General features: G+C 47.6%; 3 non-coding genes across 3 annotated transcripts; 1 reads left to right on the top strand and 2 right to left on the bottom strand.

The window, feature by feature from the left end:
* Positions 1-775: 775 nt before the first annotated feature.
* trnar-ucu (transfer RNA arginine (anticodon UCU)) lies at positions 776-848 on the bottom strand. Its single transcript has one exon. It is a non-coding gene; the product is annotated as a tRNA-Arg (tRNA).
* Positions 849-5,526: 4,678 nt separating this feature from the next.
* On the top strand, positions 5,527-5,599 carry trnar-ccu (transfer RNA arginine (anticodon CCU)). Its single transcript has one exon. It is a non-coding gene; the product is annotated as a tRNA-Arg (tRNA).
* A 1,342-nt stretch (positions 5,600-6,941) lies between these two features.
* On the bottom strand, positions 6,942-7,014 carry trnar-ccu (transfer RNA arginine (anticodon CCU)). Its single transcript has one exon. It is a non-coding gene; the product is annotated as a tRNA-Arg (tRNA).
* Between the last annotated feature and the right edge of the window lie 5,790 nt (positions 7,015-12,804).

The raw sequence follows: 12,804 nt of genomic DNA, 5'->3' as shown, positions 1-12,804 counted from the left end.
TAAGATCAAAGAGCTACAAAGATTCAAGAAGAACCAGTTCCAACCAGACTGAGGGTTGTATATTGGAGAAGTGTCAGCCTGAGTCAATCCACTTTATAGCTCCTGGCATGACAACAGTGAAGGGTATTGGTGTGACCCCATTGGATGATGTGAACCCAGCTCATGACCGTATTGGCCAAAGCCACAGAAGATTCTGGAAGATGAGGGACAGGAGAGGGGGAAAACACACCTGAACGCTAAACCCTTAGCAAAGCCTTGACTGGGTCCTGCAGTGGAGCTCTGACCATCTGCTCCAAACCTGTTCAGAAAAGTCCTCGCGTGAGTTGCGCAGGCCATTCAGCCCATCACATCCACACTGACCCTTTGAAGAGCATCCCAGCCAGGCCTAACCCCTATCCTCTCACCCTGCATTCCCCAAAGCCAATCCACCGAACCTGTCCATTTTGGGACTGTGGGATGAAACCAAAGCACCCGGAGTACCCCATGGAGAGAATGTGCAAACTCGACACAAACAGACACCGAAGGGAGGAATCAAAGCCAGGTCCCTGACACTGTGAGGCAGCAGTGCTACCCACTGAGCCACCATGCCATCCCCAGGAGAATCTCAGCAGGTTTTCAGCCATTGTGACTGTGCTTTCTCTTTCAGACAATTCACCTCAATCCTGCAAAACTTGTGCAAGAAGATGTTGGGCACCACTTCCCATCAACTGAATGCAGACATGGAGATTTTCCCAAAGTAAATTAGAAATCAAGTTGAAGAAGGGCAAGTGACTGACACCCCAGATGGGACTCGAACCCACAATCCCTGGCTTAGAAAGCCAGTGCCATATCCATTAGGACACTGGGGCCACATGGTAGGCTGAAATTCACAGCCTTTATGTACTGCACCCGACCTCTCATACTGTGTGTTTCTGAGTGTTATCCGCTCACTGATTGTTTTTTACCCCGACCATCTCATGCTAAATTGCTGGCTGCTTGATTAATCAATCTCACTTCCCATTTTTCCCCAAACGGACAAATGAGAAATTAACCAAGCTCCAATGTTGCACAACTCAATTCTGAGGAACATGGAGCAGACGAGAAAATAGCAAAGGGCTCAATGTTATTTTGTGCAGCACCTTGAAGATATTTACAGTTAGTGAGGAAGGAGTAAGTGGAGATGTTGCAAAACAGCTGCATTGAGGACAAATCACCAGAATCATAGCAGGCATTCAGCCCATTGTGGCTGTGCTGTCTCTTTCATACAGTTCACCCCAAGATCTCCCAATTCCTGCAATTACCTTGTGCAAGTTTCGAATAATCATCGTGAAAAATCAGACAACACCAGGTTGTAGTCCAACAGGTTTATCTCAAAGTACTAGCTTTCGGAGCGCTGCTGCTTCGTCAGGTGGTTGTGGAGTATAAGATTGTAAGACACAGAATTTATGGCAAACGTTTAGAGTGTGATGTCACTGAAATTATATATTGAAAAAAATCTGGATTGTGTGTGAAGTCTCTCATCTTTTAGAATGACCAGGTTAGTTTCAGTTCTTTCATGTGTAAATCACAAAATGTTTTTCATTGCCAAGTGAAATGGCAAGCTGTCCAATAAAAGCTAAATGCTGTGAATGCTGGAAATCTGAAAGAGAGAAAATGCTGGAGAAATCATGACTCAAAAACATGATTGAGTTTTCTGAAAAAGTCACAAAGAGGATTGATGAGGGCAGAGCGGTGGATGTGATCTATATGGACTTCAGTAAGGCGTTCGACAAGGTTCCCCATGGGAGACTGATCAGCAAGGTGAGATCTCATGGAATACAGGGAGAACTAGCTGTTTGGATACAGAACTGGCTCAAAGGTAGGAGACAGAGGATGATGGTGGAGGGTTGTTTTTCAGACTGGAGCCCTGTGACCAATGGAGTGCCACAAGAATCAGTGTTGGGTCCACTACTTTCCGTCATTTATATATATGTTATTATCATTATGAGGTATCATTAGTAAGATTGCAGATGACACCAAAATTGGAGGTGTAGTGGACAGCAAAGAAGGTTCCCTCAGATTCCAACGGGATCTTGATTAGAAGGGCCGATGAGCTGAGGAGTGATGGGTGGAGTTTAATTTAGATCAATGTGAGGTGCTGCATTTTGGGAAAGCAAATCTTAGCTGGGCTTATAGACTTAATGGGAATGTCCCAGGGAGTGTTGGTGAACAAAGAGACCTTAGAGTGCAGGTTCATATCTCCTTGAAAGTAGAGTCGGGGATCGATAGGAGAGTGAAGAAGGCATTTGGTATGCTTTCCTTGATTCAAAATCAGTTGTGTACAGTCTATGCAGAGAGATAAGAACCAACAAAACATTGGAATGTTGACATTTCTCAAAGCTTCTGTATTGTTGTGAACAAAAAGGCATTTTGTACTTGGGCAGGAACCGATCACTGTTCATTGTCAGGCACCAAGAGGGTCTGAGAATTGAAAGAATGATGTGATAATTTGTCAGAAAGACCTGAGACCGTGTTGTTTCCCTGTTACACCTTGGCAGAAGCTGCCCGAAACTTTAGTGTATCCCTCAACATGTCATTTGAGATGTTGGAACATGCTGGGATGTAATACTCTAATGATGCCAAGACTTTACACTGGCAAATGGCTCTGTGTGCCCTAGTAGCATATTGGGTAAACCACTGTCCTCCAAAGTGTGGGATTGTGAGTTTAAATTCCCTCTGGGCTGCTCACGTTTTAAGCTTGGTCTTTGTAGCTGACTTTTGTCCCATGCCAACTTCATCATGATCCAAATTGACTGCATTTTTCAACTACTCTGTTCAAAATCACTGTGCCTGTGCTGAGATTATGGCAAATGATGTGTAATAGAAACGTGCACAAGGCAATTCCAGGATTTGGGAGATCTTGGGGAGAATTGTCTGAAAGAGACAGCATAGCCACAATGGGCTGAATGCCCGCTAAGATTCTGTTGATTTAGAACATACTACATAGAACATAGAACAGTACAGCACCGAACAGGCCCTTCAGCCCATGATGTTGTGCTGACCATTGATCCTCATGTATGCACCCTCAAATATCTGTGACCATATGCATGTCCAGCAGTTTCTTAAATGTCCCCAATGACCTTGCTTCCACAACTGCTGCTGGCAACGCATTCCATGCTCTCAAAACTCTCTGTGTAAAGAACCCGGCTCTGACATCCCCTCTATACTTTCCTCCAACCAACTTAAAATTATGCCCCCTGGTGTTAGCCATTTCTGCCCTGGGAAATAGTCTCTGGCTATCAACTCCATCCATACCTCTCATTATCTTGTATACCTCAATTAGGTCCCCTCTCCTCCTCCTATTCTCCAATGAGAATAGTCCGAGTTCAGTCAACCTCTCTTCATAAGATAGGCCCTCAAGTCCAGGCAGCATCCTGGTAAACCTCTTCTGAACTCTCTCCAAAGCATCCACATCTTTCCTATAATAGGGCGACCAGAACTGGACGCAGTATTCCAAGTGCTGTCTAACCAAAGAAAGCATTTGTCCTCACTGCAACTTTTTGCAACATCTCCACCTACTTCCTCCCCACTAACTGCAAATATCTTGAAAGCGTTGCACAAAATAACATTGAACCCTTTGCTATTTTCCTGTCTGCACCATTTTCCTCAGATGTGAGTTGTGCAATGTTGGAGTTTGGTTGGTTTCTTGTGTGTCCGTTTGGGGACAAATGGGAAGCGAGATTGATTTATCAAGCAGCCAATTTTTTAACTTGAGATGGATGGTGTAAAAAACAATTAGTGAGAGTATAAAAATAAGAAACATACAATATGAGCCATCAGGGTGCAGTATTTAAAGTCTGCCAGTTTAACAGCAGACATGTAGCCCCAGTGGCCTAATGGATAAGATATTGGGCTCCTAACACTATCCTGAGTAGCTAAATTTCATAGGTTGTCCTTGTTGAACTTGACTTCTAATCTACATTATAAACATCCCCATGTCTGCATTCAGTTGATGGGAAGTGCTGTCCAACATGAACTTGCACAAAGTTGTCGGGGATCTGCAGGATTGGGTCGAAATTGCCTGAAAGAGACAGCAGAGCCACAATGGGGAAAGAACTGCTGAGATTCTCCTGGGGCTGGCATGGTGACTCACAGTGTCAGGGACCTGTCTTTGATTCCTCCCTTGGGTGTCTGTTTGTGTCGAGTTTGCACATTCTCTCCATGGGGTACTCGGAGTGCATTGTGTTCCTCCCACAGCCCAAAGATGTGCAGGTTCGGTGGATTGGATTTGGGGAATGCAGGGTGAGAGGAGAGGGATTGGGCCTGGATGGGATGCTCTTCAGAGGCTGTGTGTGGACTTGATGGGCTGAATGGCTTGTCCCCCTCACTCTAGGGTTTTTATGAACAAGTTTGGAGCAGATGGTCAGAGCTCTGCTGCAGATCCCAGTCAAGGCTTTTCTAAGGGACTGGCATCCAGGTGTGTGTTCATATCCTTCTTTTCCCTGACCTTCCAGAATGTTCCATATCTTTGGCCAAAGGGGTCATGAGCTGGGTTCACATCATCCAATGGGGTCACATTGCCAGGAGCTAGACAATGGATTTACTCAGACTGACACTTCCAGTCATCGAGTCATAGAGATGTACAGCACAGAAACACACCCTCGGTCCAACCCGTCCATGCCGAACAGATATCCCAACCCAATCTAGTCCCACCTGCCAGCACCCGGCCCATCTCCCTCCAAACTCTTCCTATTCATATACCCATCCAGATGCCTTTTAAACGATGTAATTGTACCATCCTCCACCACTTCCTCTGGCAGCTCATTCCACACACATACACCACCCACTGCCTGAAAAAGTTGCCCCTTAGGTGTCCTTTATATCTTTTCCCTCTAACCCTAAACCTAAGCCCTCTAGTTCTGGAGTCCCCCACCCCAGGGAAAAGACCTTGGCGGTTTACCCTATTCATGCTCCTCATAATTTTATAAACCTCTGTAAGGTCACCCCTCAGCCTCCGATGCTTGGATCTTATCCTTAGAGGAACTGGTATCAGCTTCCACCACTGTGACTGTGTGTTCAACCTCATCCGTCCTCTTTTCCAGGTCTCCCAGCTGCTGTTCATGCTTCTGCAGCATGATCGAGATCGGGGCCAGCTTCACCTCTATCTGCTTCCCCAACATCTCGCGAGATTTTGTGAGCTCCTTCCCCAGGGCCTGGTCGGTAATCGAGTCCGAGGATCCTGCAGGCTGGGCCGGGGGCCTGGCCCCGGACACTGCTCCTCCCTTCTTCAACATCCCTGGACGATGAAAACGCAGGTAAGTTGATTTTTCACAATGTCCTGGGACTCCACAACCTTTTCAGAGTCCCAGGATATCGTGATGGTCCGGATTGGGTGGGATAGAAATTCGTCCCCCTTGTGCTGTGGTGCAAAGCTCTGCAACATGATCGTCTGAGATCACCGCCATCTTGGATCCCCAGAGTGCAGTGAAAGAATATAACTCAGAAAAACCCACAATGAGTGGTCAGGGTGCAGTATTTAAAGTCTGCTATTTTTGTGTTTACTGTGCAGCCCCAGTGGCCTAATGGATAAGGCATTGGCCTCCTAAGCCAGGAATTGTGGGTTCAAGTCCCATCTGGGGTGTTGGACTTTTCCTTGTGTGTCCTCGCTCTTTAATCCACTTTGCAAACATCCCCATGACGGCATTCATTTGATGGGATGTGGCAGCCCATGTGACCTTATGATGGAGATGTGAGGTAGTTAGGCCATCATTGGAGAACTTGGAGTGCCGCATCCACAGATTGGACAAACATTTGTGGGAAGGCAACTGCTGAGGCTGACTCACAGAGTTTACAGAGGGAGATGGATGGGTTAAGGGAGTAGCCAAAAACTTAGCAAATGAAAAACAATGTTGGAACGTGTGAGGTCATACACTTTGGTAGGAAGAATAAAGCAGCTGGATATTATTTCAGTAGAGAAAGACAGCAGAAAGTTCCAGCACAGAGAGATATGAAATGTGTTTTTGCGTTCTCGCCGTTGATCCTTTGCTGTGACCAACCTTCATGGTAATATCGGTGAGATGTTCTTGGTTTCTCTTTAGTTCTTGAGTCTGGTTAAGCCGACTGTGATTTGCAGGCCGTGGTGAGACTGCGGTCAAGATCACCGTCAGTTTCTTGGATGAAGTCTTCACGACTGGTAACGCTGACAATCACCACTGGAGAGTGTCTCTGCCATTATCTGCAGCTGGCCTTGCACATCAACGGTTTCATCAGCAAACCTCAAGAGACAACATCCAAAACCTTTGTGCTCTTGAAGGCAAATCCCTTCTCATTAAGGCAAGAAACAAAATGTCTTTAATGTGATGATGTTGATTTGAACATTCGGGAAGATCAGGGAAAAGGAGCATAGGGACACACACCTGGATGCCAGTCCCTTCACGAAGCCTTGACTGGGCCTTTGACCATCTGCTCCAAACTTGTTCAGAGAAGCCCTAGAGTGGGGTGGGAGGAGGCCATTCAGCCCATCACATCCACACTGACCCTCTGAAGACCATCCCATCCAGGCCCAAGCCCGATCCTCTCACCCTGCATTCCCCAAAGCCAATCCACCGAACCTGCACATCTTTGGGCTGTGGGAGGAAACCAAGGCACCCGGAGTACCCCATGGAGAGAATGTGCCAACTCTACACAAACAGACACCCAAGGGAGGAATCAAAGCCAGGTCCCTGACACTGTGAGGCAGTCCTGCCAGCCACTGAGCTACCATGCCATCCCCAGGAGAATCTCAGCAGGTTTTCAGCCATTGTGACTGTGCTGTCTCTTTCAGATGATTCACCCCTGTATCCTGCATATCCTCAACATTCTGTATTTTTCTGACACAAGGTCCCACCAACCCAACACAGACCTGGGGACTTATCCAGATGAGATGAGAAATTGACTTGACCTCGGACGAAGATCAGCCATGAAGACAAGGGTTAAAAGTCAGACACCCCAGATGGGACTTGAACCCATAATCCCTGGTTTAGGAGACCAGTGCCTTATCCATTAGGCCACTCGGGCCACATGTGTGGTGCTAAAATGGCAGCTTTTAAGTTTTGTTTTCCAAGAACACACTGACTGTGGCTCAGCCAGCACAGAGTCAGTGCCCTGGACTGAGGGGATTCTAAATCTCCTGGTTATATATGTTTTTCTCTTTACCCCCGCACTGCTGCCTAACTGTGGTAGTGCTTATATTTTCCCCAGCCCCCATGTTGTGTGTGTGCAGGTGTGAGACACAGTGAAAGACAACAGATGTACAAATCTTTATTCAATTCCCACCACCAGGAAGAAAGGAAACAGCCGAGTGGCCAGTGACAAGCATCAAAGGGCAATGCTGTGTGACCAAACAGTGAGGGGGAGGGCACTCTCTGAACAGCTCAAGGATGTTGGTAGACACTGCGTGCTCCTTCTCCAGGGACACCCGGGCTCGAACGTAACCACGGAAGAGGGTCAGGCAATCGGCCCTAACAACCAGTTTGGCCAGGCCGAGGAGCAGACCCACGAGGAGATCCTCTGACCAACCCTCCCCCCTCGGCACTGGGTGCCCAATGATGGGGAGTGTGGGGCTGAAGTCCAACCAGAAACGGAGGAGAAGGTTTCCCAGAAAGCTCAAAAGGGAGTGCAAGCGCCCTGTTCCATGGACTCCACAGTACCACAGAACAAGCAGTTGGGCTGGGAGTCCGTGAACCACCACAATCTGCGGACTGCCGCGTGCAATACCCTCCACCCCAGATCCACGTGAGAAAGGGGGAAGACTCCCATGTAGAGAGCCCTTCACTGAGGATGGTCCCCACCGCCCGGTGGTAAATGGGCACGCCAGGGTGTGTCCGGGAGGTGGATGAGGGTGTGCAGCAGCAGTCTGTACAGGGCCCTGTGTGATACACCCCTGAAAGGGACAAAACTAAAACTCCAGAGACAGCTCAGGTTGTGGGGCACAGTCTCCCGCAGGAAGTACAGGACCCTGGGGCCAATGTGAAATTCCGTCCGGGCAGGAGTGAGTGCAGACGGGATCCCACCGCACACCTGAGCATCCTCCAACTGGGGCACTACGTGGGGTCTGAGCACCGTCGTTTTAAGGTGTCGGATGGTGGTGGCCACGTACCGGACGTCTACCGCTGCCCTGCTCGCTATATCCTGCGGCAGCGTCCAGCCCAGGCCCCCACCATCCAGCACGTCCCCGACCCTGGTCACCCTCGCAGTCACAGCCCTCCCATAAGACCATAAGACCATAAGACATAGAAGTGGAAGCAAGGCCATTCAGCCCATCGAGTCCACTCCGCCATTCAATCATGGCTGATGCGCATTTCAGCTCCACTTGCCAGCGTTCTCCCCGTAGCCCTTAATTCCTCTAGACAACAAGAACCTATCAATCTCGGCCTTGAAGACATTTAGCGTCCCGGCTTCCACTGCACTCCGTGGCAATGAATTCCACAGGCCCACCACTCTCTGGCTGAAGAAATGTCTCCGCATTTCCGTTCTGAAATGACCCCCTCTAATTCTAAGGCTGTGTCCACGGGTCCTAGTCTCCTCGCCTAACAGAAACAATTTTCTAGCATCCACCTTTTCAAAGCCATGTATTATTTTGTACGTCTCTATTAGATCTCCCCTTAATCTTCTAAACTCCAACGAATACAATCCCAGTATCCTCAGCCGTTCCTCATATGCTAGACCTGTCATTCCAGGGATCATCCGTTTGAATCTCCGCTGGACACGTTCCAGTGCCAGTATGTCCTTCCTGAGGTGTGGGGACCAAAACTGGACACAGTACTCCAAATGGGGCCGAACCAGAGCTTTATAAAGTCTTAGTAGTACATCTCTGCTTTTATATTCCAACCCTCTTGAGATAAGAGACAACATTGCATTCGCTTTCTTAATCACGGACTCAACCTGCATGTTTACCTTTAGAGAATCCTGGACTAGCACTCCCAGATCCCTTTGTGCTTTGGCTTTATTAAGTTTCGCACCATTTAGAAAGTAGTCCATGCTTTTATTCTTTTTGCCAAAGTGCAAGACCTCGCACTTGCTCACGTTAAATTCCATCAGCCATTTCCTGGACCACTCTCCCAACCTGTCTAGATCCTTCTGTAGCCTCCCCACTTCCTCAGTACTACCTGCCTGTCCACCTAACTTCGTATCATCGGCAAACTTTGCTAGAATGCCCCCGGTTCCCTCATCCAAATCATTAATATATAATGCGAACAGCTGTGGCCCCAGCACCAAACCCTGCGGGACACCGCTCGTCACCGGCTGCCATTCTGAAAAAGAACCTTTTATCCCAACTCTATGCCTTCTGTCAGATAGCCAATCCTCAATCCATCCCAGCAGCTCACCTCGAACACCATGGGCCCTCACCTTACTCAGCAGCCTCCCGTGTGGCACCTTATCAAAGGCCTTTTGAAAGTCCAGATAGACCACATCCACTGGGTTCCCCTGGTCTAACCTACTTGTTACCTCTTCAAAAAATTCCAACAGGTTTGTCAGGCATGACCTCCCTTTACTAAATCCATGTTGACTTGTTCTAATCAGACTCTGCTCTTCCAAGAATTTAGAAACCTCATCCTTAATGATGGATTCTAGAATTTTACCAACAACCGAGGTTAAGCTGATTGGCCTATAATTTTCCATCTTTTGCCTTGATCCTTTCTTGAACAAGGGGGTTACTACAGCCATCTTCCAATCATCCGGGACCTTTCCTGACTCCAGTGACTCTTGAAAGATCTCAACCAATGCCTCTGCTATTTCCTCAGCAACCTCTCTCAGAACTCTAGGGTGTATCCCATCGGGGCCAGGAGATTTATCATTTTTAAGACTTTTTAACTTTTCTAGCACTATCTCTTTCGTAATGGCAACCATACTCAACTCAGCCCCGTGACACCCTTTAATTTTTGGGATATTACTCATGTCTTCCACTGTGAAAACTGACACAAAGTACTTGTTAGGTTCTTCTGCTATTTCCTTATCTCCCATCACTAGGTTCCCTGCATCAGTTTGAAGTGGCCCAATGTCGACTTTTGTCTGTCGTTTGTTTCTTATGTACTGAAAGAAACTTTTACTATTATTTCTAATATTACTGGCTAGCCTACCTTCATATTTGATCCTCTCATTTCTTATGACACTCTTTGTAATCCTCTGTTTGCTTTTGTATCCTTCCCAATCTTCTGATTTCCCACTGTTCTTAGCCACTTTATAGGATCTCTCTTTTTCTTTAATACATTTCCTGACTTCCTTTGTCAGCCAAGATTGTCTAATCCCTCCCCGGTTAATCTTTCTTTTCTTGGGAATGAACCTCTGTACAGTGTCCTCAATTATACCTCCAAACTCCAGCCATTTTTGCTCTAGTGTCTTCCCGGTTAGCCTCTGCTTGCAGTCTATTTTAGTCAGTTCCTCTCTCATGCCCTCATAATTACCTTTATTCAACTGTAACACCATTACATCAGATTTTGCCTTCTCCCTTTCAAACTCCAGACTGAACTCTACCATATTATGGTCGCTACTTCCTAAGGGTTCCCTTACTTTAAGATCTTTTATAGAGTCTGGTTCATTGCAAAGCACTTTTTCAACACCTCCTCCCTCACCTCTATCCAAGGCCCTAAAGGAGCCTTCCACATCCATCAAAGTTTCACCTGCACATCCACCAATATCATTTATTGTATCCGTTGCTCCCGATGTGGTCTCCTCTACATTGGGGAGACTGGGCACCTCCTAGCAGAGCGCTTTAGGGAACATCTCCGAGACACCCGCACCAATCAACCAAACCGCCCCGTGGCCCAACATTTCAACTCCCACCTCCCACTCTGCCGAGGACATGGAGGTCCTGGGCCTCCTTCACCGCCGCTCCCTCACCACCAGGAGGAAGAACGCCTCATCTTCCGCCTCGGAACACTTCAACCCCAGGGCATCAATGTGGACTTCAACAGCTTCCTCATTTCCCCTTCCCCCACCTTATCCTAGTTTCAAACTTCCAGCTCACTTACTGTCTCCTTGACTTGTCCGACCTGCCTATCTTCTTTTCCACCTATCCACTCCACCCTCTTCTCTTTGACCTATCACCTTCATCTCCTCCCCCACTCACCCATTGTACTCTATGCTACTCTCTCCCCACCCCCACCCTCCTCTAGCTTATCTCTCCACGCTTCAGGCTCACTGCCTTTATTCCTGATGAAGGGCTTTTGCCCGAAACGTTGATTTCGCTGCTCGTTGGATGCTGCCTGAACTGCTGTGCTCTTCCAGCACCACTAATCCAGTATTTGATTTTCAGCATCTGCAGTCATTGTTTTTACCGACTAGGTCCAGAATAGCCTGCTCTCTTGTGGGCTCCATGACAAGCTGTTCCAAAAAGCCATCCTGTAAGCATTCCATGAATTCCCTTTCTTTAGATCCACTAGCAATATTATTTACCCAGTCCACCTGCATATTGAAGTCACCCATGATCAATGTAACCTTGCCTTTTTGACATGCCTTCTCTATTTCCCGGTACATGTTGCGTCCCTGGTCCTGACCACTGTTAGGAGGTCTGTACACAACTCCAATTATGGTGTTTTTGCCTTTGTGGTTCCTCAATTCCACCCACACAGACTCCACATCATCCGACGCGATGTCATTCAATACCATAGATTTAATTTTGTTCTTAACTAACAAGGCAACCCCACCCCCTCTGCCCACCTCTCTGTCTTTTTGATAAGTTGAAAAACCATGGAGGTTTAACTGCCAGTCCTGACCCCCCTGTAACCAAGTCTCTGTGATGCCTACTACATCATAATCATTCACTATTATCTGTGCCATTAATTCATCGGCTTTGTTATGAATGCTACGAGCATTCAGGTAAAGTGCCTTAATGCTAACTTCCTTATCATTAGAGATGTTGGAAGTCATATGTCCTAAGTTATCCTTGCTTTTTTCTGCATTCTCAGTCTGCCTCAATTTTAAATCCGCCTGGAAACATGCTATCCCGCTGCTTATCTTTCCATTTACCTCCATACTCCCTGTCGCTTTCACTTTCCCTTCCCCCCAACTCAGAAGTTTAAAGTCCTACTGACCACCCTATTTATCCTCTTCGCTAGAACATTGGTACCTGATCGGTTCAGGTGGAGACCGTCCCAACGGTACAGATCCCCCCGGTTCCAAAACTGATGCCAATGCCCCATGAAGTGGAATCCCTCTTTCCCACACCAATCCCTTAGCCACGTGTTTACTTGCCTAATTTTCTTGTCCCTATGCCAATTGGCACGTGGCTCGGGCAGTAATCCGGAGATTATGACCCTTGAGGACCTGTGCTTCAATTTCCTGCCTAGTGCTTCGTAATGCCCAAACAGGTCCTCCACCCTAGTCTTGCCTATGTTGTTGGTACCAACGTGAACCACAACAACTGGATCCTCCCCCTCCCGCTCCAATATCCTTTCAAGCCGGTCAGAGATGTCTCGCACCCTGGCACCGGGCAGGCAACACACCATGCGAGACTCCCGATCCGGCTTGCAAAGGATACTACTTGTTCCCCCTAATTATAGAATCCCCTATAACCACTACTTGTCTATTAGTTCCCCCCTCTTGAATGGCCTTCTGCACCATGGTGCCTTGGTCAGTTGGCTCATCCTGTCCAGAGCCCTTTTCCTCATCCGAACAGGGAGCAAGAATCTCATACCTGTTGGACAAGGTCAAGGGCTGAGGCTCCTCCACTCCTGAACTCAGGTTCCCCCGACCTGCCTCACTTACAGTCACACTCTTTTGTGCCTGATCACTAACTGAATGTGAATTAATTAATCTCCCAGGTGTGACTGCCTCCTGAAACAAAGCATCCAGGTAACTCTCCCCCTC

The sequence above is a fragment of the Chiloscyllium punctatum genome, chromosome 18 (assembly GCF_047496795.1).
Source record: "Chiloscyllium punctatum isolate Juve2018m chromosome 18, sChiPun1.3, whole genome shotgun sequence".
Taxonomy (NCBI): Eukaryota; Metazoa; Chordata; class Chondrichthyes; order Orectolobiformes; family Hemiscylliidae; genus Chiloscyllium; species Chiloscyllium punctatum.
Note: the sequence above shows the minus strand (reverse complement) of the source record. Positions and strands in the feature narration are given on the sequence as shown.